Genomic DNA, 25,494 nt, shown 5'->3' with positions numbered 1-25,494 from the left:
TTATTGAATACAGAAACAGACAGGTTCCATGTAATAATGTCGCCACAAAAATCTCACCATGCAAAAATATCACTGAAAAATTGCCGTTTTTTGTGGCAACATTATTGCATGGAACATGCGGGGGACACCACTGCAACCCCCAATTTATTTATTTATTTATTTTTTAATGTTTTTTTTTTCCTGTCCCCATATATATGGTCACCCATATAATATCGCCACGACCTTTTCCCGGCGATATTATTTACGGCGACCATATATATGGGGATAATATTACCTGATACCGACAGACATGAATGAAGCCCTCAAAAGAAGATGGTAAAGACACCTAGGTAGACCTATACACAAAGACCAGAAACTATGCACCAACGCCCACAAAACTTCCATCTCATACCAATACAAACTGCATGGGTTTAAACTCCTTCATAGGTGGCAATACCACCCAGTTCCCCTCTACAAGATGTTCCAGAGATCAAGCCTGCAATGCTGTAGAGGGTGCGATCTACAAGCAGACTATTGACACATGTGGTGGTCCTGCCAGAAAGTGCAAGCATTTTGGAAAGAGGTCTTGGGCTGGATAAGGTGCATAGATGGTGAATAGAGACACTATGACCCCTGACTTGTGCTATTTAGACTCGAGGAAACAGAGGAACAATGGCGACGTCTCCCACACATGCCCCACTTCTTTCTATTAGCTGCAAGGGTTCGCCACACAATAAATTGGAATTCACCATCGCTCCCCTCTGAAAAAATGTGGGCCCAAAAAGCCAAAGAGATCTACGAAATGGAAAACATCACTGGGGCTCTGCACGACCTCTCACCGGCAAGAGAAATGGAATGGTCTCCATTTCTCAACGTCTATAAATAAAGGGTAAGCTTGCACCACTGTCGCTACATCTCCTGTCGGCCCAAGCACCATAGACTTGAATTTGAACTGATATCCCATCTCGTCTGTTGGGGGAGGGAGGGATAAACGGGTTCTGAGAATAGTAATGTATTTAGCTTATAATTACGCTAACCTGTTTTTACAAAAAAGTTTAAAATCACAGCCTATGTCAGGACGCCAAAAGCAATAATGTTGGTGACATGATGTTTAATGTAAGATGCTTACCTTGACTAAGGCTTAAATAAAGAATTTTAAAAAAGAAAAGCCAGTGCGAGAGGATAGAACTCTGAGGAACACCACATATGGAGAGTGAGATGGAGGAGAGAAAAGGGCCCAGTTGAACCTGGGAGGGTCGTTGAAAGAGGAAGGAGGTCAACTAGACCAGAACCAGGTCCAAGGTGCAAAGGGTGTCTTGGAGCCACTTTATCAGGGTGGCATGATCGACTGTATCAAAGGTGGAGGAAAGGTGAAGAAGGATGAGAACAGAAGGAGAGTTGGAATTAAGATTAGTGAGCAAGTCTTTGAAGGTGCTCAGGAGAGCAGTTTCAGTCCTTCTGGCAGCTCTGAAGCCAGACTGGTGGGTATCAGGTAATAATGTCGCCATGAACAATGGTTGGCGACTTTAAAATAAAAATGCATTAATGATGCACCCTCCTGGCTATCAAACACTTTCCCCAAATATTCTAGGATTGGAGGTAATATTATATAATTATACCCCTCCTAGAATATTTGGGGAAAGAATTTTGGAAGCCAGAAAAAAAAGTCACCAGAACATGACGACTTTTTCACAGCGACATTATTACATGGAACCGACTGGTGGTCGTGAAGGCAGCCAACAGACTCAGTGTGGTGGATAAGCTGGGAGATGGCCAACTTCTACAACAGTTTACCCAGGGAGGGGGTAGTGGAGATAAGGCGATAGTTTGCTGGACAGGAAGGGTTTGCAGAAGGTTTTTTGAGGAGAGGGTGGCCAAGGGAGTGCTTGTGTGGGGAGGAGCAGGATCCAGTGGCAAAGGAGTCATTGCAGAAATCGGCCAAGTCTGGAGCAAGGAGATAATTTTGTCCATGAAAGTTCTGGAGTAGCAGGAGAGCACCTGTTTGGAAGAGACTTTCATAGAGCGGACTTGTCTAGAAACCACATCAGGTGTTATGAGAGAAATGGAGGGGAGTAGTAAGTGTAAGGAAGGCATGGTATCACATGCATGACACTGACACACGAGCTACAAGTTTTAAAACCTTTATTACATTCTTGGGGTTTGGAAAAGCTCCTACCTTTCCCTATAGCTATGATGCGAGTAGTCTATAGCATCAAATAATAAAGAAAACACAGTACTAGTCAGTCTATGTCAAATCAAAATGGCCTATACCAGTGGTCATCAAACATTTGAAGTCCAAGATCACCTTTTCATTCAAAATATGAGCTGATATCTACCATCGCAAAAAAAACTAGAAATATGAAAATCTTTAAATTTATTTTCACATTAACAACAATCACCATATATTTCTGTCTGTATACATGTACAGTGCCAGACTTAATACGAACACACGACACACCAGAAAGTAAGTGCAACAACGCATTAGAGAGTAAGTGCAACAGAATTACCAAACTAAGCTCACTAACAAGCTCAGCGCGCGCGCACACACACACACACACACAGACAGAAAAAGTATTGCATTCTAGCAAAGTAAGAGCCATAAGACAGTAACTATGCTCAGCTTAACCCACACAAACACCTAATAACACTAGCCTGATCCTGACAAATTTGTTAAATTAGAATGCACATAGCCATAATGCTTTTTTTGTTGAAAATTGTATTCCTTTTAAGCTATATACAAAATGCCATACAATAAACAAACATGTATATTGAATACATCTTATAATGGTATTACAATAAAAATTAAATCCTTCCCCTACCCCCACAATGCCTTTTGAAAAGGAAAAATAATGTGTTTGCGTTTGTTACAAACACTCTGCTCTATTGCAGGATTCACACATACAAGTAGTGCACTATAGTTTTGAATTGTAATCATTTTGCTGAAAAACTATTTTTGGACAGCCTCAAGTAAAATATGTGGCAATGGGAGCAGTCTCTCTCTCTCTCTGTCTCTCTCTCTCTCTCTGTCTCTCTCTCTCTCTCTCTCTCTCTCTCTATGTGATGGATCTGACTGCACACTATCTGCAAATTTATTAAGTAAGACAGATTGCAGTCAAAGGCCAACCAAATGGCGAGCCCAAAAAATATATTATATTAGTAGATAGTTGTCTGCAAGGTGGATGTTCCTATATTGTGGCTGCCCAATATGGTATACATTGTGTTGCTTGGTTGGGTCATCCAGTGTGCACCAGCTGTAGATTTGACAAAATAAAGCACTTACAAACTTGTAGGGTAGTTATGGACAATTTTATTTGGGTTGTTTTTGGATTCCATCCATGTGTGTCTCAATAGTTGAGGCTTCGTTTAGTCTCAATTATCACTTGGATTCCGTTAGATTTTTGATTCAATTTGATATTTTCTCTAATGGTTTTTCTCTTTCTTCTTTGGGCGGTTCTCAATGATTTGGAGTTCTATTGATCTCAAATGTCACTTAAATAATGTGAAATGTATGATTGAATTAGGTTGTTTCTCAAATATTGTACTTTGTGGTTCTCCTTAAGTAGCTCTCAATAGGGTTGTTTCTCTATAGTTTTCAAACCACTTGTGTGGGTATACCTCTATTGATATCAAACCTCTACACGTGTTTCCACACTGTGTCTACAGTGGATCATCAGGAGGATCTGCTTTACTGGATCATAAATCTCACTGAATTTAAGTGACATTTGAGATGAAAAGAACTCTAAATCATTGAGAACCACCCAAATAAGAAAGAGAAAAACCATTTGAGAAAATATCAAATTGAATCAAAAATCTAACTGAATCCAAGTGATAACTATTGAGACACACTTTGATTGAATCCAAAGACAACCCAAATAAAATTGTCTATAACCACCCTACAAGTTTGTAAGCACTTTATTTTATCAAATCTACAGCTGGCAAATACTGGATGACCCAACCAAGAAACACTATCTGCAAGTTTGTTGTAGTCGGGCTTGTAGTTTGACAAGGCCAGTCTAATGCAGTCTGTCGGATGTGCATCACTAAGGCGAGAATGGTATTTGGACTTCATTATTTTGATCTGGGAAGGAGTGCACACTTCTCTCTGCACAAATGTCCCCAAAAGTCATTGTCTCTTAATCTAACTTTCAACTCAATGTCACTTTGTAAATCATTTATCTCCATGCCGACTCCCATTGGTAAATCAAACACTTCCAGCATTTTAGCGGACAGCTCCTCAACCTCAACCGAAAGGAACAGATTTGAAAAAAAGACACAACTTAGCCATCTGGCTTACATCTCCAAATCGCTGGTTAATTGTATTAATTCATTAGCTTGTTGAAGCGATTTTGTCTTTGATGTTTTGCAACATCTTTCCAAGGTTTGCGAAAGTTGTCAGCCTCGTGTTTCTTATCTGTGTATTCCACACTGCGCTCATCATGTGGGTAAAGTCTTGGTATTTACCTTGCAGCTCACAGTTGAGCTTGTTCAATTTTTCTCTTAGATCCGTAAGAAACCCCAAATCCAACAACCATACATCATATGACAACAGATCATAATCTTAGTTTTGCGATTCTAGAAATTATGTTATCTCCGGCAGCAAATTAACAAAACGCTGAAGCACCTTTCCGCGACTCAACCTCAGCACATCTGCGTGGAGAATCAGATCTTCATATGCAGAAGCAAGTTCATCTAACAATGACTTGAATAATCAGTGTTGAAGTGCTTTTGCGCTTATTGAATTAACAATTATGACAACCACGGTCATCACACTGGATAAGTCAATTACTTACCAGCTAATGCTTGTTGGTGGATAACACAGTGATAATTCACAAACAGCGGAATCTTCTTTACACAGTGCACAAAATCCTGAACACTCACCACGCATTGCTGGTGCCCCGTCAGTTGTTATTGACACTAATTTCTCAATTGGAATGTTTTTCACACTCACCTATTTCTTGAATTCGTTTTACACATCCTTGTTCTCTCTTTCACTGGAATCAGTGTGAGAAAGTCCTCCTATCCTACATTGTGGAATCCTGAAAAGCCATCCGAACAAACACAATCAGCTGGGCTGTGTGTGTAATATTTGTGGTCTGGTCAAATTGAAGAGAAAATCGTTCACATAGCGACAAGTCTTCAAGCACTTGTTGGGAAATATGCTCGGACAGCATCACAACTCTTCTGGCTACGGTGTATAGTGACTTTTTCGTATGGCATTTTTTTCCAATGCCATTAAGTCGAAAAAATGTCGCTGAAAAAAAATATTTCGAATGTCTTTTTTTTTTTAAACGGGGGGTTCCCACCAACCCCCCTTTTTTTAAACACTATTTTTACTTTCCAAACCAAAAAAAAACATATTAAAACATATTACATAAAAAAAGAATACATTAGAAATATTTTTTTCGCCGATTTTTTTTCGACATAATTGCATTTCAAAGAAATGTATTCGAAAAAATGACCGGATACCTCTGGGTACAGTAGATGCTCAGAGAGGCAAATCCTTTATTGCTGTTTTAATGTCTTCTTTGTTTTTGAAGTATTTGAATAAAGTATCAGCTGTGACAGTCATAGCTTCTTTAAAACAACTCACTGTCAGTAAATTGTTTTTGTACTTAGCAATGATGTGGCACACACGGAATGAAACCTCTGTTGCAGCCTTGTTTTTAGCTGTACGCTTCATAAAAAGTTTTTGCTGTGCTTTTAACAGGCCTTTCAGTTCCTCCATCCGCTTTCTTCATAGGCCGCTTTCGAGTGGGTAGGTGTTTTTGAATTTCTGATGAGCACTGCCATGATGGCACTCCAAATTGCTTCTTTTATATAAGGATATAGCCTAGTGACATATCAGGCATATTGTCTTTCCTTTCACTGTGGTGAACAGAAATGCATGTTCCCATTCCACATGGAAATAATGTGTTTTGCCCACTTTTTCTGAGGTTTCTCAGCCATGTTGCTTGTCAAGCAGCTAGCAAGCTAGTTAACAAACATCTGTGATTGTGCTCTGCAATACAAGTGCTATTAGGCATGTTGCTAGAAACTAACTTCTGATTGGCTTCATTATATTTACAATAAAGGCACGTTGCTCGAAACTACCTTCTGATTGGCTTGATTATATTTCCCTCACAGACCAGCCCACACACAGCCAATCGCTTATAATAGTGATTATAATTAAATCAGTTGGGGATAAAATGTTTTTTTATAAACCACCTTGTGATCTACTAGAAGGCCTGTTTCTCGCTCTTTGCTCCCAAATACTGGAACGCCCTCCCCACAACCCATCAAAATGAGACATCATATCTAGCATTCCGCAAATCGCTCAAAACTGAACTCTTCAACTAGATCATCAGATTCTCTCTGCCCAGCACACCCAGCATGCTCTTCCCCCACATGGGGAACGGGCGAGTCGAATGGTGTTTTGTGTGTAGTAATCACTCTCCTACCAGCTCTCTGTCTCTTACCTCAACCCTATCGCCTGTATGCTGGCACTTTTTGCTTGTCTTTGCAACTGCTGCCTTATGTCATTGTATCTCGCACCTGTCTGGCAACAGGTTCAATGTAACCAAGAACCACAGACAGGTGCTCCTTTTGTTTTTTTTCTGTGTAACTAAGTAAGCACTGCTGTAACAGTGCCACGATGCCCCAAGGTCGTTTTGTGCGCTTTATACATTCAAATAAATAAATAGATAAATGCCTTGAAGATCGACCCGTCGATCGCGATCGACTGTTTGGTGACCACTGGCCTATACTAACAAAACCTAATGCCTGCCCTATCTCCCATACAAAAATTGCATAAAGGGGAATATGTATGCAAAGGAAAGTCAGTGTTATAAAATAAACGACCAGGAGGCTGAGTCAGCTCTCCTCCCCATGTTGGACAGCACAGAGTAAGGCGCCCCCGTAGACAGGATGACACACTCTGGCTCAAGTTATCAAAAAAAGGCAGTTCAAATTATGAGTCAAGGCCCGCTTGGCCTTCCACGTTAAAGTCACTTATTTGCAGTTCACCAAAAGTTCTGTCACAGTTCAACAAAAGTTCACGTAGGTCTCCCTCTGTCGGGCTCGGACCTCTCCAGACATCAACAATTTATGTAAGTCTCATTCAGTTGGGCTCAGACCTCTCAACATAAAGTACCTGATTCAACGTAGATCTCCCTCAGCCAGGCTCGGACCTCGCAATCACTGCATTTGCAGGGGTTCCCTTCCCCAAGCTTCATTCACATTTGTTAGGGGTTCTTTTCCCCTAACTTATTTCTTGTGCCTGGTCTCCCTCAGTTGAGTTTGGACCTTTCACTGATGGCAAAGATTTTTGAATGTGCAAGGTCTTTTCCATAGACCTCCGCAGGACCACTTCGGCTTTCAATTCAGCTGTTCCTTATGTTATTTGCCCCAGTGTTTCTTGGTCTTTTTAGTTCCATAACACACTCCAAAAAGTTCAAAGAAATCTTTCTCTTAATGCAATCACCTTTTAACTTTCCCTTTTGATGGGATTAATCTTGACCATTGCACATTTCATAATTTGTTTGCTTTGTTGCTTCATAACAAGACATCAAACATTTCACTGAGACTTTCGAGTGGGCTATTTCCTTTCGCCGGACCACTCTGCTACTCTATATCATGGGCTTCACAGTTATTAGTAACTTTTAGAGTTCACTACTCGTTTGCTTTCTTTCGTGTCTCATCAGTACATGTGCAACTTTCAATCGTGAGATGCACTGTTGCAGCTTCAATCTTTCCTTGACCCAAATCGGCTTTCATGTATGTCTTACGCTAAATCACCAGTTGTGTGCATTCCTTTCTTTTATTTGCGGCTTTAATTCGCGAGTCAAGGTTGATACCACAGGCTTGGCCTCGCCTCCCCAACTCTGCCGTTCGCCGTGGAGGGTCACTGGCATCCTTGAAACACAATGCAGGCTTCTTCTTGTCTGGGATTTGGCTTTCTCTGCATATCCTTCACGGTTTCCCAGAGGCAACAGGGAACTTCAGGGTTTCCCTACCCTTCGCTCTTCTCCCTCGATTGGTCGTCCTGCTCTAATGGGTTCTCCTTTGCCCCGGAAGATCTGCTCCTTCCCGTGTCCCACCTTGCTCAGAGTGTGTCCCTATGTTCCGCCTTTTATCCATTTGGGGGAGCTAATGGGTATCAGATGTATGTGATTAGAGTCAAGTGCCTTCCTTTGCCTGACTTTATTAATGGGACATGTCCAATGAGATATGCAAGTGTTAGCCTTTTTACTCTCAGTCCCCCTCTTGATCGGCCCAGTGTTTGTGTAGAAAAGGGGGGAGGGAGTTGGAACATTGGCGAATCCTATAAAATAGGATGGGGGATGGCCACGGGAAAGGGGGGATACTGCGTTTCTCCATCGGCTGCCTCAACCCCACTCCAAGAAGATCTCACACCCAGGTGATCCTCCCGCACTGGTCCACCCCCAGGGTCTGGATCCAAAGGCGATGGCTGTGCCCTGGCCACCTGAGAGAGATCCCTGGGGACTAGCAAGTGAGACACCCTTTGGTTTATCACATAAGGGAGGCCTGAGAGAAGGTGAGGGGTAGAGGAAAGTGAGGAGAGGATGTCTGTAGTATTCCTTTTATTCTTTGATGACGCCCTGCATGCCGCGAGGCTAGAGAATGTTTATGTTCGAGGAGAGGGAAACGGAATGCGGCTTGAGACAGGGAGAAGACTGTGAGCGGCATGCAGGGCGCCGGCTGTAGTAGATATAAATAAACATCCTTGTTTATTTTAACTCGTGTGGACTGGCATACCTCATTTTGGCGACGAGGATGGCCGGCGTCCCAGAACCCACAGAAGCCAGGAAGGATTAATCCAGAGCGGAGCTCCGAGCTGCTGTGCAACGCTGCGCCTGGCTTGTGCTGTACAATTGGAAAGAGGGAGGAAGAGCAAACGTTGGTTTGTGCTGACATTTCTTCACTGTGATAATTTTTTTATTGTCTGTCTAACTCGAGTTTGTTAGACACGCTCCCATTGGCCACACCACTTCCACTTTCAGAGTAAAGGACCGCCAATTGCACAGAGACCACATGACTCACCCTTTGACCTTAGGCAGAATGAGGAGTAAAGAATAGACTCCTCATCCTCTTCACAGTACATGGAATTCATCCCTGGAGATTAAAAAAAAAAAAAAAAAAAAGAAGCTTAAGAAGCAGAAATAAACGCAAATTAGGATAAATAGTATTCTGGTTTCCTCTCATACTGACATAACACAGAAGAAGTATGCAAGGTATTAGCATACAACCCCCGGCATGTTTTCTTCCAACACCTGGACAGCCTGTTGTAAACTGGCTAGAATGGAAAGAGTTTTGGCTAAACTATGTTCAGACCATTGATCAAGAAGGCCTATCTACTCACAAAAAGAAATCGCTACTGCTTCATGCTTTGGGCCTAGAAGGACAGAGAAAATACAGGGAGTTACCGGATTTGCCAGTGGATGAAGCTGGAGATATTGATGAACACGAAAAGGCCATAAGGCAACTAGACAAATATTATACCCCGGAGACCAAGCCACCAATATACAGATCGCACATTGCATTTGGTACCAGTAATTCCCGGATGGCCTTGATGCGCTTTCTCTATGAGCTCATTATATAATGCTTTGGGAGGTATAAGTTTATTCCCCCTCATCAAAAATCCTTCTTCCATGGACAATTCATCTTTCACTTCCCAAAACTTCATGCATTCTCCATCAATTGATCTCTTATCAGACCAACCTAACATTGTGAAATTTGCAATTCTATTTAACGTCTCATCTTTAGATATCTCCTCTAACCATTTTTCCTTCGAGGTTACTTCAAGAATGACTGCCACCATCTCCTCATTACTTTCAGCCTCTACACTCACACTCTTTAATGGCAGCCGTGACAAGTAATCTGCAACAACATTCCTCTTACCTGGAACATACTTTGTCACAAAATGATAATCTTGTAATTTAATGCTTAATCTGGCTAACCTAGGTGATGCCCTACACATGCCTTTAACTGTCAAGACTTCTACTAGTGGTTTATGATCTGTTTGTATAACAAACTTGCAACCCCACAAATACTTTCTAAAATAGTTTACTGCCCATGAGCATGCCAAAAGTTCTTTTTCAATTACGGAATACCTGCTTTCTGTATCTGAAATTGCCCTGGAGGCGTAACATATTGTCTTTTCCTTACCACCTTCTTCAATTTGAGAAAGTACCGCTCCCAAACCATTTCCACTCGCATCCACTGTAACCTTGGTTGACCTTCCAAATACATAACCACCCAATTCCGTGGAGTCACATATTTCTCTCTTTATGCAATTCACTGCTTCATCACACTTGCCATTCCACTCAAATTTGGCATCTTTCTTTAACAATTTCCTTAAAGGTTCTGTTATGTTAGCAAACTTCTTGACAAATTTGTTATAGTATTCACACAGGCCCAAAAATGACCTAAGTTCATCCTTATTAGAAGGATTAGGCGATTCTCTGATTGCTTTCATTGCATCACTTTTGGGTTTGTATCCATTGCCATTTACCGTGTGTCCCAAATAATCAACTTCATTCATGCCAAATTTGCATTTACTCTTTTCAATCTCTAAACCAACACTCTCCAACTTTAGTAAAACATCTTTCAATCTCATGTCATGTTCATCTCGACCTTTACCAAATACTATAATGTCATCTTGATACACAAAAATCCCCTTCAACCCTTTCAACACGTGTTCCATGACCCTCTGAAAAACTGCCGCAGCAGATGCCAAGCCAAATGGCATGCGTTTGTACCTATATAGACCATGTGGAGTTATAAATGCAGTGATGTCTCTGCAGTCTTCCGTTAAAGCTATCTGATGATATGCACTGGAGAGATCTAAAGTTGAAAATACATTTGCATCACCTATGCGATTCAGCATTTCTGATATGACTGGAAGTGGAAAGATGTCAACAATAACGTTTTTGTTAACATCTCTAAGGTCTACGCAAATCCTGACTTTCCCACATTTTTTCATTACAACTACAATGGGGCTTGTCCACTCCGAGGATTCAATCTTTTCGATTACTCCTTCAGTCTCCAATTTAGTTAATTCTTGTTCCACTTTGTCTGCTATGGCGAAAGGTATAGGTCTTGACTTGACATGTCTGACAGGTATTGCTCCACCTTTCAATCGAATTCTGTGTGAAAAGTCTTTCAACAGTCCTAATTCCTTGTTTCCTTTATCCTCTAAGGTTTTTGATTCTCCCCTCTGTTTATGACTGGAGTTTACTATCAAAACCTGTTCCGATTCACAAGGATCTAATCTGATTCGTAGACCAGCTTGATCTCTCCAACCAATGACGTTAACTCCTTTTTCTGCAACATATATCTTCACTTCCGCTCGTCTGTCCTTGAATTCTATGATGCTTGAAAACCAACCAATCATCTTAATTGTCGAGCCTTCAAATCCACCCGGGTTTTTAATATCAGGTTCAAATAGTTTACTTTTTAGACCACATGCCAATAAATTCTTCCATGTTTTCTTCGTTATGATCGTCCATGGTGAACAGCTGTCTACTTTTACTTTGAGTTTCCAGTTGTCAATTATTATGACACAACTTGGGCATTTGAAATCTCCCTCAGGTGGTTCACGAATGGCAAAAACCCTGTCTTCATCCGAATCTTCCTCTTCCTCTTGTATGGCCGAGATTCTTTTTTTTCTTCTACACACGACAGCAAAATGTCCCTTGCCTCCACAATTGCCACATTTTTGGCCAATTGCAGGACAATGCTTGGCATAAGTAAAATGTCCTAATCTTCCACAGTTGAAGCATCTGTCACCTTCTCTAGATTGTGCTGGAGCTGATCTGTTTTCGGGTCTCACCCATCCTCTTCCTCTCATTGACTGTCCTCTATTATCAAATCCTCTTGGCCTATTGGTCTTGACCAGGTGATTTTCCGTACGTTCTTTTGTTCTTATTGCATTGACTATATTTTGATCTCCAGATTCCAATGAGAGTTTGTCATTCTGTAATTGCATGTTTGTGACAGCTTCTTGGGAGAGAAGGTTTTCCCAAATCCATTATCAGTGACAATGGTGTTCAATTCAAAAGCAAAGAAATAAGAGAGTTTGCCGTCACATCTGGGATTTTATGGAAATATTCTGCTTTGTATCATCCCCAAACAAATGGTCTAGTTGAGAGATGTAACAGAATGGTTGTAGAGACGGTAGAGTTGGCATTGAGGAATAACATGCCTGTGGAAGAGGCACTTAAAGATAGGTTATGGAGTACAAGAATGTCAGTCAAAAGAGATCTAGGGGTATCTCCGTTTGAATTGATGAGAGGCAGAGCCCCCAATACCTTACTTATTCCAGAGTGGGTGAATTACAAAAGGACATCAGAGCATAGAGATAAAGGAAAGTATTGTAAATACTCTGAAAGCAAGACTAATTGGAATATGAGTCACAAATGTAAAGTCGAAATTGTACCAGGAGACATGGTAAGGATTAAACTAGGGCGTGATGTTAGAAAGGGTGAATCCAAATACAGCAGACCAGTTAAAGTTTTACAAGTCCTAGGCAAAGCCATAAGAGTAATGGGTGGATCAGTATGGAATATGAATAGAGTAAGCAAATGGAATTGGGATTTTAAGAATAGTAGAAGATTTTATCCCAGGCAGAATCACAGGCAGGATCGAAGTAATTGGTTGAGAAATGATATAGGTTTTCAATATGACACAAGAGATAATTTGAATTCAAATTCTAACGTCAGACCTCAAGTTGGGGAGGGACGCATACATGTAAGAGAGGACCAAGTTGCCAGAGCGGATAGTCAAACATTGAGAGGTAATGGTCAAGAAGATACTCCTTTAGAGTTTGAATCTGTCCAAGAAAGCAATGGCACAGCTACTGATGATGATAGAAGCATGAATGGAATTCAAGAAGGATGTGTGGCTAGTGGGAGTATGTACAACCACAGAGATAGAAAATTACCATTCTGGACAAAAGATTATGTCATGGGAAAATAATCATTTATATTGCACACTACCAATTTTGTTTTATACATAGCATTTGAGTTAACCTACATTGTTAATTTTTTTTTTTTCCACAATTTTGGTTGCATATGTAAAAAAAAAAAAAAATTTAAAGGGGGAAAGGATAAGTGTTGTTGTTGGTAAGTATCACCATCCACAGCCACACATGGTTCCCAAGTTTTTTAGGTTTCATTCGCACTATTTAAGGTGTAATGTTTATGGCTTGTCACAGCATAGTCCTAAAAATGTGTTGTTCTCTGAAAAGGAGGAGGTGGTGTAGTATTCCTTTTATTCTTTGATGACGCCCTGCATGCCGCGAGGCTAGAGAATGTTTATGTTCGAGGAGAGGGAAACGGAATGCGGCTTGAGACAGGGAGAAGACTGTGAGCGGCATGCAGGGCGCCGGCTGTAGTAGATATAAATAAACATCCTTGTTTATTTTAACTCGTGTGGACTGGCATACCTCAATGTCCTCGGTTTTGGAAATTAAGTGAGAGGCTGCAGTAGGGTTGGCGAGTTCCTTGCAGATTTTGAAAAGGTCTGTCGTGTTGTTAGTGGCCACGGAGATGCAGGCTTGGATATAGGCCCTCTTCTTAGAGCAGATGGAGAGTTGGTATTGCCTTTGGAGCAAGTGGCAGGTGGTGTAGTGTAATGCTGAAAGGGCGACCTGAAGACTAGGCTCTCAGATAACAGGGAAAGGCAGAGCTCACCCTTTAAATCTGTTGGGGGAAGTGACCAGAAACTGATGTTTTCAAATGTTGCTATTCCTTTTTCACATGAGGCCTTTTAATATCTGACATCAGGGCATCAAAGTCTATTTTACATTATGATACATATTTCACATGACTCTGGCAATTAAGATTTGTTATCCCGTGGGTTGATTGTTCTTAAGCTGCAAATGCACTCCTTTCCATGTTAACTGTTTATGTCTTTTCAGAGTTACCCTTTATTCTTTGCTTTCTGTGTCAGCAAGAATTTACTTAAACATGCCATCTCCCATAATGGAAAGTATGCCTCTGGTTTCGAGCTTTGACAATAGCATGCAAGTCCTATTTTTTTCAATCTACATAGCATTTTGATGTGTGGCAGTTGCAATTGAAATGCTGACTTTTGTCCATCAGCCAACAATGTGCCTTTGCAATTCCCTTCTGCAGCCTAGTTTCATTTTTCACAAGTTCCTTGCTTCCACTGCAGAAGTACCTACGTGTGAATTCACTAGGCATATTGGCAGAGTTGAAATTTTTGATGCCGTCTTTTCAGTCTACCAGTGTGCCTTGACATCACACAAAGGTATTACTGCACATTTTGGGCCTAACATGGCCTTTCAGTTCATTTGATCCTGAGGCTGCCATTAAACCCCACAACTCCTGACACTAACTTATTAAAGGCTGCTGGCCAGGGCATCATTTGCGCTACAACTCAGCCCCCTGGAAATGTGTAGATCTCCTTTGAGAAAAAGGGGACCAGATCACTTAAAAAATTGAGCATCTAAAAACAGCACATCCTCTCCTCTGTTTTTAGATGCTCCATTCTGGGGGGATCTGGCCCAAAATCGACATGTTTTAAAAACTATAAAAATAGTCACAATATGTGGGGAAAAGGAGAGAGAGGGTGAATGATGGGCCAGAGGGGAAAGTGGTAGGCAAGAGAGCAAAGAGGGAGCAGTGGGACAGAAAGCAGAGAGGGAGCGGTAGATCAGAAAGCACAGAGGGAGTCCGGGGCAAGAAAGCATAGGGAGCGGAGGGCTAGAGTGGGAGCAGCCAGAAAGCAGAGATGAGCGTTGGCCAGAAAGAGCCAGCGAGCTGCAATTTGGGAGAAAGGATGGGGAAGAAGGCAAGTTGCAGAAGGAGTGAAAAAGAATGAAGGACTGTAGACTACCAGAGGAACTTGCGAGCGTAAGGTGTAAGTTGGGAGCATTGCTTGGAGTTTGTCAGGGACTGTGGAGTACAAGTTGTGACTTGGCAGTGTGACAAATCCCTTGAGTATGCACATGATTGGCAGCGTGAGAGGTTTGGCAGTGTACGTTGTGAAAGGGAATAGGTGAGTGTTAGGAGTGTTTGTGTGTGTGGTGCAGGGGTGGAATGGCCTATAGGGAACTCTGAAAAATTCCCCAGTAGCCCTCTGCACCATGGGCTTCTTTTGTGTGGTAACCCATGTTAATTCCATATTTTCTCAAGGGGTTGGCCTTGCTGAGAGCTACTTTAAAATATTTACAGGGCCTCATTTGGTTTCAAGTCCACCCCTGGTGCAGTGTGTGGGTACGTGGGGGGACTGGAGAACATAGAAGGGGATATATTTTCTCCATTACAACCGATAACCATCAATAAAGGTGATAATATTAAATGGGCATGCACATTAAACCAGAAAAGTAGAGCAAAACAAACACTTCTGTCAGGGACTCTTCCTTTTAAACTGATACGAAAGGTTGCAATAATGACAACCTGGCTCTCTTGCAGAAACACATTGGGCCTCATTCCGAGTATGGCGGTAAGGGATAGCGGCCACCGCTAACGAGAGCGGTGGCGGTAATCCCTTACCGCCATACTCCGAGTTCCCTTTGCGCCATGGAGGTTTTAACACCTGCTTTTAGCAGGTGTTAAAATCCATGGCGCTAAGGGACCTTGATGTTAATTACGCCACCGTAATTTACGGTGGCGTAATTAACGCCTTCCCCACTCCCATTATGCCCTATGGGGCAAGAATGGGAATGGGGAAGGGTAAATGGGGATTGGGGAATTACCGCCCCGCCAACCTTGGAATGGGGCGGTAATTCCGCCATCCACCAAGGCGCTGCCGGTCCGGGTACGGCGTCAACCAAGGCGTTAATAGCGCCATTGGTTAGCGCCGTACTCGGAATGAGGCCCATTGCCTCTTTCTTGCAACCTGCCAATCTTAAACCCTCCAGTCAATAAAAAAAAGTGCTGCAAAAATGCTGCAATACAATTTTATTGTAAAATTCGCTTTTTCATGCCATAAAATATAGAATTTCATGCCACAATATCTTTGAGGGTCTGACGATTAGAGCTGCGAAGCAAACAGGGAACTCATTAGTATGGCAGATACAATGACATGGAAGCACTATTAATAATTTTCAAAGGCAAATCAACAATATTTAAGTATTGGCGAAAAACAAAAGTCTTGTTTTTGCATTGTAGAAGGTAAGCATGTTTGTCCCGTGGAGGTTGTACAGAAAAATCTGTCTATCTGCATTTACATAACCGAATGCTTATCGTTGTGGGTAGACATGGTTTTCGCTTCCTCTTACTGGTGTGAAATTTGGTGTGAAATTATTTTTTGTAAAAATTCACACCAGTAGGTGGAAACGAAATAAATGTGTGAAATACAAAAGCAAGGGCCGTGGAAGGACTTACCCAGTAGACAATCAAATGGAATGCGCCCTACTTGGAAAATCCAGACTCTTTGATTGGCTGCGGAAATGTAAACAATCATTCTGACCAATCACGATTCAAGAGTGCCAGATCAAGAAATTCCCACGTGTCGTGTTCACGGCCCAACTGACGTTTCCGGGACCACCCTGTGATGAGCCCCAGAGCTGCCGGCTTAAGCTCCTCCAAATGGGAAATAGAGGCGGAACCCCCCGTGGAAAGAAGAAAACCCAACTAAAGAAGTCATGGAAACCGAAGGAAAGAAAGAAGACGATGAACAGCAACAGTAAGTAGGCAAATGGGGGACCTGTCAGCAGAGAAAAGTAGAATCACATTTATTAAAACATATAATAGCTTCCTTCCAAAGCCCCCCTCCCCTGAGTGGACCGATTGATGAGTGCCTAGAGGAACCCGGTTTCCATTCGCTCCAATGTTATGAGGAGAGAAAATGTCGCCTTGCCTCATTGGCAATATCAACATATCACGTGGCAGCCTTCAGAAGAGCGTCTGAATTCCACACGCCTGAAACTCTTAGTCTTCATCAAAGGTCAATAATGTTGGACACCTTTCTAACACAAACAACACAGCAGTATTGCAAATTGCATTGCAAACATCTTTGGCGCCTCCACCCAGCCCGCCCTTAAGTCTATGTTCGATGTTTTCATCTTTAGGGGAATTTCGCCAACACTGCATCGTGGCTGTTTTCTTACCCCATCATTTTGGTGTATGGCAGGAACTTGTGACGCAGTAGATTAAAGCGCAACGACGGTTGCCTCCCTGTAAGCATCGCAACGTGTGCTTGTAACCCCCTGCGCTATTTTACTTTGGTTGGAGTTAGGTTTGCATGCTCAATAAATATCCCAAATAATGAAATACCGACACACTTAAATATGTTTATAACTAAAATGTCGTATTATCCACGTTGCTGCTCTCCCCAGCAGACGGTCTTCTCATTTCCTTGTGCCCAACATATCCCTGTGTTCAGGCTTTCCATCTGTATTGTATTTGTCATTTATGTTGCGCCCTTTCTCCATTTGTAAGGCCTCAATGCGCTTTGGGGTTTGAACTCCCTCTGTGACCGCACTCCATGTGTGGGAGATTCAAAGAGTTAATTTTAAGATGCATGTGTGTGTTTTAACAGGTTAGGTCTTAGTTGGGCTGGGTAGGTTCCAGTAAGCAGCACGCAGGTCAGACACGTGGGCTGGTTCTGTTGTTGGTTTTAGGATAGAGTGCTGGAGATTCGATATGTGCCCAGCTAGACCGTAATTTTTCATAGGTTGTCGCTGTATACTTATGGCAAAGGTGTTGAGGTACATCAGGGGTTTCACTGTGGACGCCTATGCGAGCTGCTAGACCGGAATAGCATAGCCATAGCTGTATTCTAGAGTGCATGGTTGGGTGGCCATGCCTCTGGCCTGTGTCCACAGACGTGGTGCATGGTATACATATCGTAAACTTGGATGGAGTTTGTCTTTGGTGTCGTTTTTCTAGGTCAAACCGATTGGCTGGTCTCGGCAGTTGTGGTCTTAGATTGAAGTCTGAACAGTTGGATAGGGGCCCAGAGAGACGGGGGTGGGGGATGTTGTACAATCCTCTGTCAGCGAGGGGTTGGGGAGAGGGCAAAAAAGGTGTCACAGTATGCCGCTGCTAACGCTGCCGGCACCTGTGGGGGGAAGGGCAGATAGGTGTGTTGTTGGCTTTGGGTCAGTGTTTCTGTGTGTGTTACAACCATATAGAGTTCAAGAAGGTTTCAAGAAGGGGAGAAGGGAAGAGCCAGGTTTTTAGGGTCTTTCTGAATGCCAGGCGATTGTCAATTTTGCGGAAGTGCAAGGGCAGAGAATTCCAGATGTTCAGCGTTTGGACGGAGAAGGAGGATCCGTCTAGTCTGGTGGAGTTGTAATGTAGGATAACAAGGAGAGATGCTGTGAGATCTGAGTGTCCTTGAGGGGTGGTAGCGTTTGACTTGTCTTGGAGGAATTCTGGGCTGGTGTTGTGGATGGCCCGGTGAGTGAGGCACATGGGTTTAAAGGTAGTGCGTTGACTAATAGGGAGCCAATGGAGGACTTTTAATGTAGGGCTGATGTGTCATGTGGGGGTAGGCTAATAAACAGGTGGGCCACAGTGTTTTGGATTCTTTGCAGTTTCCTTAGCTGAAATGCCAGTGCACCTAGGTAAAGGCGGTTTGCATAGTCTAAGCAGGAGAGGATGATGGAGATGATGGCAACGAGGATAGCTCGATAGTAGATGGAAGAAAGAGGTTCTGCTTACAGAGTTGATGTGTTGGGAGAGGGATAGATCTGTGTCCAGTGAGCATCAGAGGTTTTTCACCGAGGTGGAGGTTGCCGATGGGGGGGGCCTAGGGATTGAGGCCAGCAGATAGGTTTGGAAAGGAGCGCTGTATTCCTGCAGATTAAAATTTCAGTTTTGTCAGGATTGAGGATGAGGTGGTTGGTCGTCATCTAGTACTTGATATCCGAGAGGCATAATGACAGGTCTGGATGGTTGAAGCCTGGCTATTTTGGGACTTTAAGGGTGATCTGGGTGTTGTCTGCATAGTTGTAGGGGCGGATTAGTGCGGGTAGTGGGTTCAGATAGATGCTGAAAAGGATGGGAGGTAGGAATGCTCCTTGTGGGACTCCTTTTGGTTCTGATCATGAGGTGGAGGTGAAAGGGTGGAGGGGCATGATTAGTGAGTGCTTATAGATGAAAAAGGACATCCAAGAGAGGGCAGTGTCTTTTATTCCTAAAGAGTGTCGCTTGTCTAGGAGAATGGTGTGGTTGATGGTATCGAAGTTGGCTGAGCAGTCCTGTCATCCAGAGGCTCTGTCACCTAGGCAGCCCCTGTGCCTGCACCCCCAGCTGCCCCTATCAACCAGGCAGCCCCTGTGCCTGCAACCCCAGCTGCCACTATCAACCAGGCAGCCCCTGTGCCTGGACCCCCAGCTGCCCCTGTCAGCCAGGCAGTCTCTGTGCCTGTCCCCCCAGCTGCCTTAGTCATCCAGGCAGTCCCAATTGGAATACCACAGGGACGTGCACCACCCACAGGCCAGCAGCCCGACTCAGCAGTGATGGGGATGCAGCTGTCGAGGAAGGCCATAACACCGGGGACGACACAGATCACACCTCAGATGTGTTGGTCACATTCAGCCCAATGAGCCAGTGAAGTGCCCAACGCCCGCCCAACCCCTCAGCACCGGAGATGAATGCGCGTCTCCAACGCAGGGAGGAGCGACGGGACACACTCACTGCCCTGGTGCAGCAGCACCTCGAAGAGTCCCGTCTGATGAGGGAGAGTAATCAGGCAATTGGTCGGCGGGTTGCCCGGGCCAATGGGTTGTATGCTTGTGCCACCGTACTTTTGGCTAGGGGTACCCATGAGGGCAATAGCGTACAGTCAAATATTGCCCAAACAATGGCACTGTCCCTCCAAAAATGCATGTCCCGACTCTCGTGTGAAAACATGCCGTTGCCCTCCACCAGCTCCACGCCTGCAAGCTCCCAGGCAGCCAGCCCTAGGAGGAGATCCATGCACCTGTCTGGCTCTTCTCACAAACACACACATGCCGCCAAGCGTGGCCGCAAGTAGTGTGGAACCATGGAAACTTGCTTCACGTGTGACTAGTTAGGGGTTGGGAGGGGGAGGGTATGTTGGGGAGCGGGAGGGGTGTCCATAGTTGGGAGAGATAGTTGGAGAGTGGGAGGGGGAGGGTAAGTTGGAGAGTGGGAGGGGGTCCATAGTTGGGAGAGATAGTTGGGAAATGGGAGGGCGAAGGTAAGTTGGGGAGTGGGACAGGGTCCATAGTTGGCAGAGATAGTTGGGGAGCAGGATGGGGGAGGGTACATTGGGGAGGTAGTGGTGGAGGGTAAGTTCTGGCAGGTATTGATGTAGCACCTCTTTTTCTATTGTCTAAATAAGAATACACTGTGTTCTGCATATCAATCATGACTGGACATTCTGTTCGTGCATATTAATTATTTAATGGAAGTGCTCGAAAATAAGTGCCACCAGTTCTGCACGATGTGCTTGTGAGTAGTGTTAAACAAAGTTGTGTATCAGTGCACCTGTGCATGTTTCCCATCCATGACATCCCGCCTGAGTCGCACTGGCATCCCGTCATCGCCGTCATCCCCATCCACCTCCTCTGCAGGGTCCATGTCCCGGGGCAGTGCAATGTCGCGTCAAATACACATATTGTGGCGGAAAGTGTGTAAAGTGTTTGGCAGTGTTGGCAGGTTGTGTTAGTGTTCTTTACCCGTCCTGCAGCTTTAATTGGAATTCCCAGGAATTAATTATTAATTGTTGTTTCTATCTTTCACTAACTGTTGCAGGGGTGTTTGTATACCAATTCATTCTTTTTAGCATTTGTTGTCTATTCTTACCCCTTTCTAATTGTGTTTTGAGATCTTTTGGCCCTTGCTCTTTTTTCATGTGGAGGGAGGTAGCAGGGAAAGGAGGAAAAAGTACATTGCACTTTGCATTTGCTCTTTGCATTGGCATCTGCACTTTGAATATTGTAATCCTTTTTTCTTTTATATTATATTAGATAACACTTTTTGCACTTTGTGTCTTGCACCCTGTACCTACCTGTTATATACTTTAATACTAACCAAACATACTGAGCGACTCCATATTGGTAAAAAGGAAATTAAGAGAGAAGGGTGTGTTGGGGAAGCAGGCAAAAAGTGGCAAAAAACAAAAACAAAGAAGAGCTCCGAAAGCAATCTCAAACCTTTAACAAGGACCCCAAGGGCCAGGAGGTGCGGTCTCTCAACTTTCTCTGGATTCCTATCTAACAACGATAGCTGGGAATCTGGCAGATAGGATCCAGATTACTGAACAGCCATTTGGGAGGCTGCTTCATGTATTGGGGTCACAGACAACAGGGGGGTAGGGGAGGACCCTATGGGGGCCATGCAAATTGGGGACATCCCTGATAAGGAGGTTGAGAGGGAGAAGGCTCGGGGGGCGGGGGGTGACTCTAAAATGGCCTCAGGGAGTAAGGCCCCTGCCTTGCCTGGTAATAAGGATACCAGTATAGTTCAAGTGCTCGCAGGAAAGGGCAGGGAGGGTGAACTGGAGGAGCAGGGGGTTGTCCCCGCTTTAGGGGACTTTTCGTCTTCCTCGGCAGCAATGGAGGATGATAAGATCTGGCTAGAGTCCATGCTTGATCAAAAATTGAAGCCACTCTTCCAACATCTGGCCCCGAAAATAGGAGTTGGTCAAATGACAACTCCGGGGGAGGTGAAATGGATGGAAAAATTGGAAGCTACCCATGTTCTCCTTCAGTCTTTTAAAAGAGGGGTTATGAGTACCTTAGCGATACTTCATGACTCCATTAGAGATTTAAAACAGCGAGTTAAAGAACTCAGCCATGTTAGTGAGAAGGGGGGAGACCAGACATTTGGCCTAGCTTGAAAATGGCAGTCAACAAGGAAGGACAGGATGGTATGGAGGGAGTTGTATCTGGAGGTTTTTCATCAGGGGTGGGTCTGAGCCTGCCTAGTGGGGGGCCTGGCCACAGCGCAGATGACAGAGGGGGGTCTCAGCACCAGCAGATGGTATTGGAGAAGGTTGAAGATATAAGGCGAGCATGCAGTGAAACAGCGGTGTTAAGTCTCCCCCCGGCAGCGGCCTCACTGGTGGGGGTGATAATGGGAGTTCTGGGCCTGCCAAAGGGTGTAGTAGAAACTACGACATCCCTGATGAATAAGTCCAGGCACTGGATCAATATCAACTTCATGGGTCCTAGTATAGACCCGAATCTAGTTATAATGGCTAGAAGAGTAGTATGGGTTGGTCCGACTAGAAAACAAATTGAGGGGGATTGTATTGTGGTTACTTTTTCAAACCCTTTAATTGCTAGGCACATGGTGTCGTCAAACCTAACAAGAGGGACAATGGTTCAAAATTGGATAGTTGATTGGTGGGCTTACACTAATTTTATCTGCAAGTGGGGCAGTTGACAGCTTTGCCAGGCACTAATGGGGAAAGGTATTCTATGGGGGACTTTAGAAGGGTGGAGGCAGCCGCTCAAGTGGGCTTGATTGCTTCTTGCCTGCCCTCCTGGGTTAAGGTAGGTGGAAATGACCCTCAAAGATTGGGGAAGGGGGTTCCACCTAGGGATGTAGTCCTTCATAATCAATTTGAGCATTTGTCCATTTTACATGAGCAAGACTGACTGGGAACTGATTTGCCTTTAATCTTGAAGGAGTCACCAGTTAGTGCACTGAGCAGTGGGCCTGTATTATCGGTGGCTGCCCCAGAGATACAGTTTGTCTCTTGGAATATAGCTGGTTCCAGGGGGAAACAAGAGCTGGATGAGAATCAGTAATTCTTGCAACGCCATGAGATCATCCTCTTACAAGTGACTTGGGACTTAGAAATCCCACTAATGGATGGTTATGCCTCCTATGGTATCCTGGGGAAGAAAAATAAGAGGGGGAGAAGCTATGGGGGTTTAGTTGTAATGGTTAAAGCTTCATAGTCCTGTGGGGTGGAAGTGGCAGAAACTAATATGAACTTTTTACAACTTTTAAGGTTTAATCCCCCAGGTAAGCACAGGGTTGACCCCCTAAACCTTTATAATAGTCTGAATAAGGAAGAGGGGGACAATTGGAGGAAGGTGGAGTATTTCTTGGATAAGTTCAGGGAAATTGACGGGGGAGCCCAGTCTAGATTAATCTAGGGGGTGATTTTAACATCAAAATGGGGTGTGGTTTAGTACCCGATCTGTACGGACCTTTGGAAGACCACCTCTTACAAATATCAGACCCTAAAATGGAGGACATCAGGATTTGTGCAAGCGGTCTCCAATTGAGTGCCTGGCTGATCGAATGGGGTATGAGATCGGTGAATGGGCGGATTCAGGCGGACATCCCAGGTAAATTTATTTTTACTAATCGTTTAGGCTCCTCCACTATTGACTATTTTTGCCTCTCAACAGATCTGTGGGAGAATATTTTGAGATTTGATGTGCCCAGAGTGGGTAATAGTGATCAATAGGCTTTGGTTTTAACAATGGTTGGGCTGTTGGCAGTGCTAGTGTACTCCAATTCCATGTCAAGTTGAACTGGATATAGAGTCCCTTAGGCAGATTAAGTGGGGGAAAATTCAGGGTTCGGGGGTGCACCTAAAAACATTGGCGGGATTAAAAAGGGAAATAATGGGAATCCTCGAGAATCCAATTGACGCAGGGGAAACACTGAAACTTTTTATGTTTATCTTAAAGTCTTTGAGTGGGGCTTTCTTGGTGGCGCCAACGCAAAAAGGGACGGGTAGAAATTTGGGGTTGGATGATCGGGATTGTAGGCTGGCCATATCAACATTGCTGAAAGCTCTAAAATGCCCTTTGTCGGACAGATGTAATATCGTTCGAGAACGTTCAGATTATCGTAGGGCGATTGAGCAGAGGCAAAGGGCAATTGAAGCCTAGGTATGGGAAGATTTTTTGCAATCTAATAAGCTTAATGATGCCAAAGACTTTTGGGAATTTGTGAAGGAAGAACATACCGTCAATGATGGATGGAAGGGGACCCATGTGGGGTCGGCACAATGGGTATCCCATTTTGGTATGCTTTTTGGGGCTGGTTTAGCCAATAAAGGGAGGGAGTCCGGGGGTGTCACATTAGTGTTTCTGCGGAAGAGGTTGCAAAAGCATTTGGGGCCTAGTCTCGAAATAAAGCCCCGGGTCCAGACGCTATTCCGGCTGACCTCTTCATGGAAGAAATAGATCGATGGGCACCAGTGCTGACTCAGGATTTTAACAGCTGTTTGAGCTTGAGGAATTATCTCTTTCTTGGAAATCAGCAACTATTTTCCCTATTTTTAAAAAGGGAGATGTAACCTTGCCTGCATCATATCGGCCCATTTCTTTATTGGATACATCTTTTAAAAATGTTGGCCGGGTGCTACTGGGACATATAGAGAGCTGGCTCCAGGAGCGGGGAATCCTGACTGATTTTCAGTTTGGTTTTCGTCCTGGTCTGCGAATGTTGGAACAAGTGTTGAATCTGTATCTCCTGGTATCTAACTATGTTTTTTGTCAGGGCGAGGTGGTTTATCTTGCCTTTATGGACTTAGGCACAGCATTGGACAAAGTGTATCGATCCAAATTATGGGCTGTGCTTGAGTACATGGTGTGTCCTGAGGATATCTTGGGGGTACTACGGGAGTTACATACAGATAATAAAGCCAATGTCCGTTTTGGACCGGGAGGAAAGTGTACTGAAGATTTTAATATATGGTTGGGAGTCCGGCAGGGGTGTGTGCTCGCCCCTATCCTCTTTACATTGTACATAAACGGTTTATTGCAGGCCTTTTTGAATACTGGTGCAGACTTCCTGACCCTTGGGGGTAGGCCTTTTCCGGTATTAGCATATGCCGATGACACAGTGCTTATGGCCAGAACCCCCAGGGCTCTACACATCATGCCGCCTTTATGACAGGATTGGCCCTTAAGGTAAATAGAGCTAAATCGGCAGTAATGGCATGTAAAGGCGGAAGAAAGCTTATTAAAATGCGTCCCGTTTTTTGTCGTGGGGAAGTAATTCCACGAGTTGCTGAATACGACTATTTCGGGGTGAGGTTTTTCCGATGTCTTGTCGGGCAGTGCCCATGTGAAAAAACAATCCCTGAAAATGACCCAATATCTTGGGGACCTATATCGATTTCTATCAAGATGTAAGGGACAACACATGGAATCTGCTCTTAAGGTATACTCACAAATTAAGGCAGCTACCCAGTCTGGAGGAGCTTTATGGGGTTACTCTAAGCCTGATGACATACAGAGTAAGGAGAACTGGCTTTTTAAAAATCTTTTGGGCCTCCCAGCATCGTCTTCATGTGCTTCTGTCCATAGGGAATTGGGGATGGCCTTTTGGGAAGATGATTGGGCTCCTGCACCGAGTAAGATATGGCTGAGTCTGTGGGGAAATAAGAATGCAACTTTATGCCACTTCATTATAAATAACACCCTAAACAGAGATAGGTGGTTTAAAATGACTTGGTTAAGGGCGGGTAAGGACCTTTTGGGTCAGTGTGATGTTTATGTTCAGTTTCTTCCGGTGGTAGGGTTATTGCCGGTAGAAGTTAGAACATTAAAGGACGTAGTGACCAGAGGAATTGTTGCTAAGTGTGCCTTGGTGGCAC

The sequence above is a fragment of the Ambystoma mexicanum genome, chromosome 6p (genome assembly GCF_040938575.1).
Source record: "Ambystoma mexicanum isolate Mex_15411 chromosome 6p, UKY_AmexF1_1, whole genome shotgun sequence".
NCBI lineage: Eukaryota > Metazoa > Chordata > Amphibia > Caudata > Ambystomatidae > Ambystoma > Ambystoma mexicanum.
Note: the sequence above shows the minus strand (reverse complement) of the source record.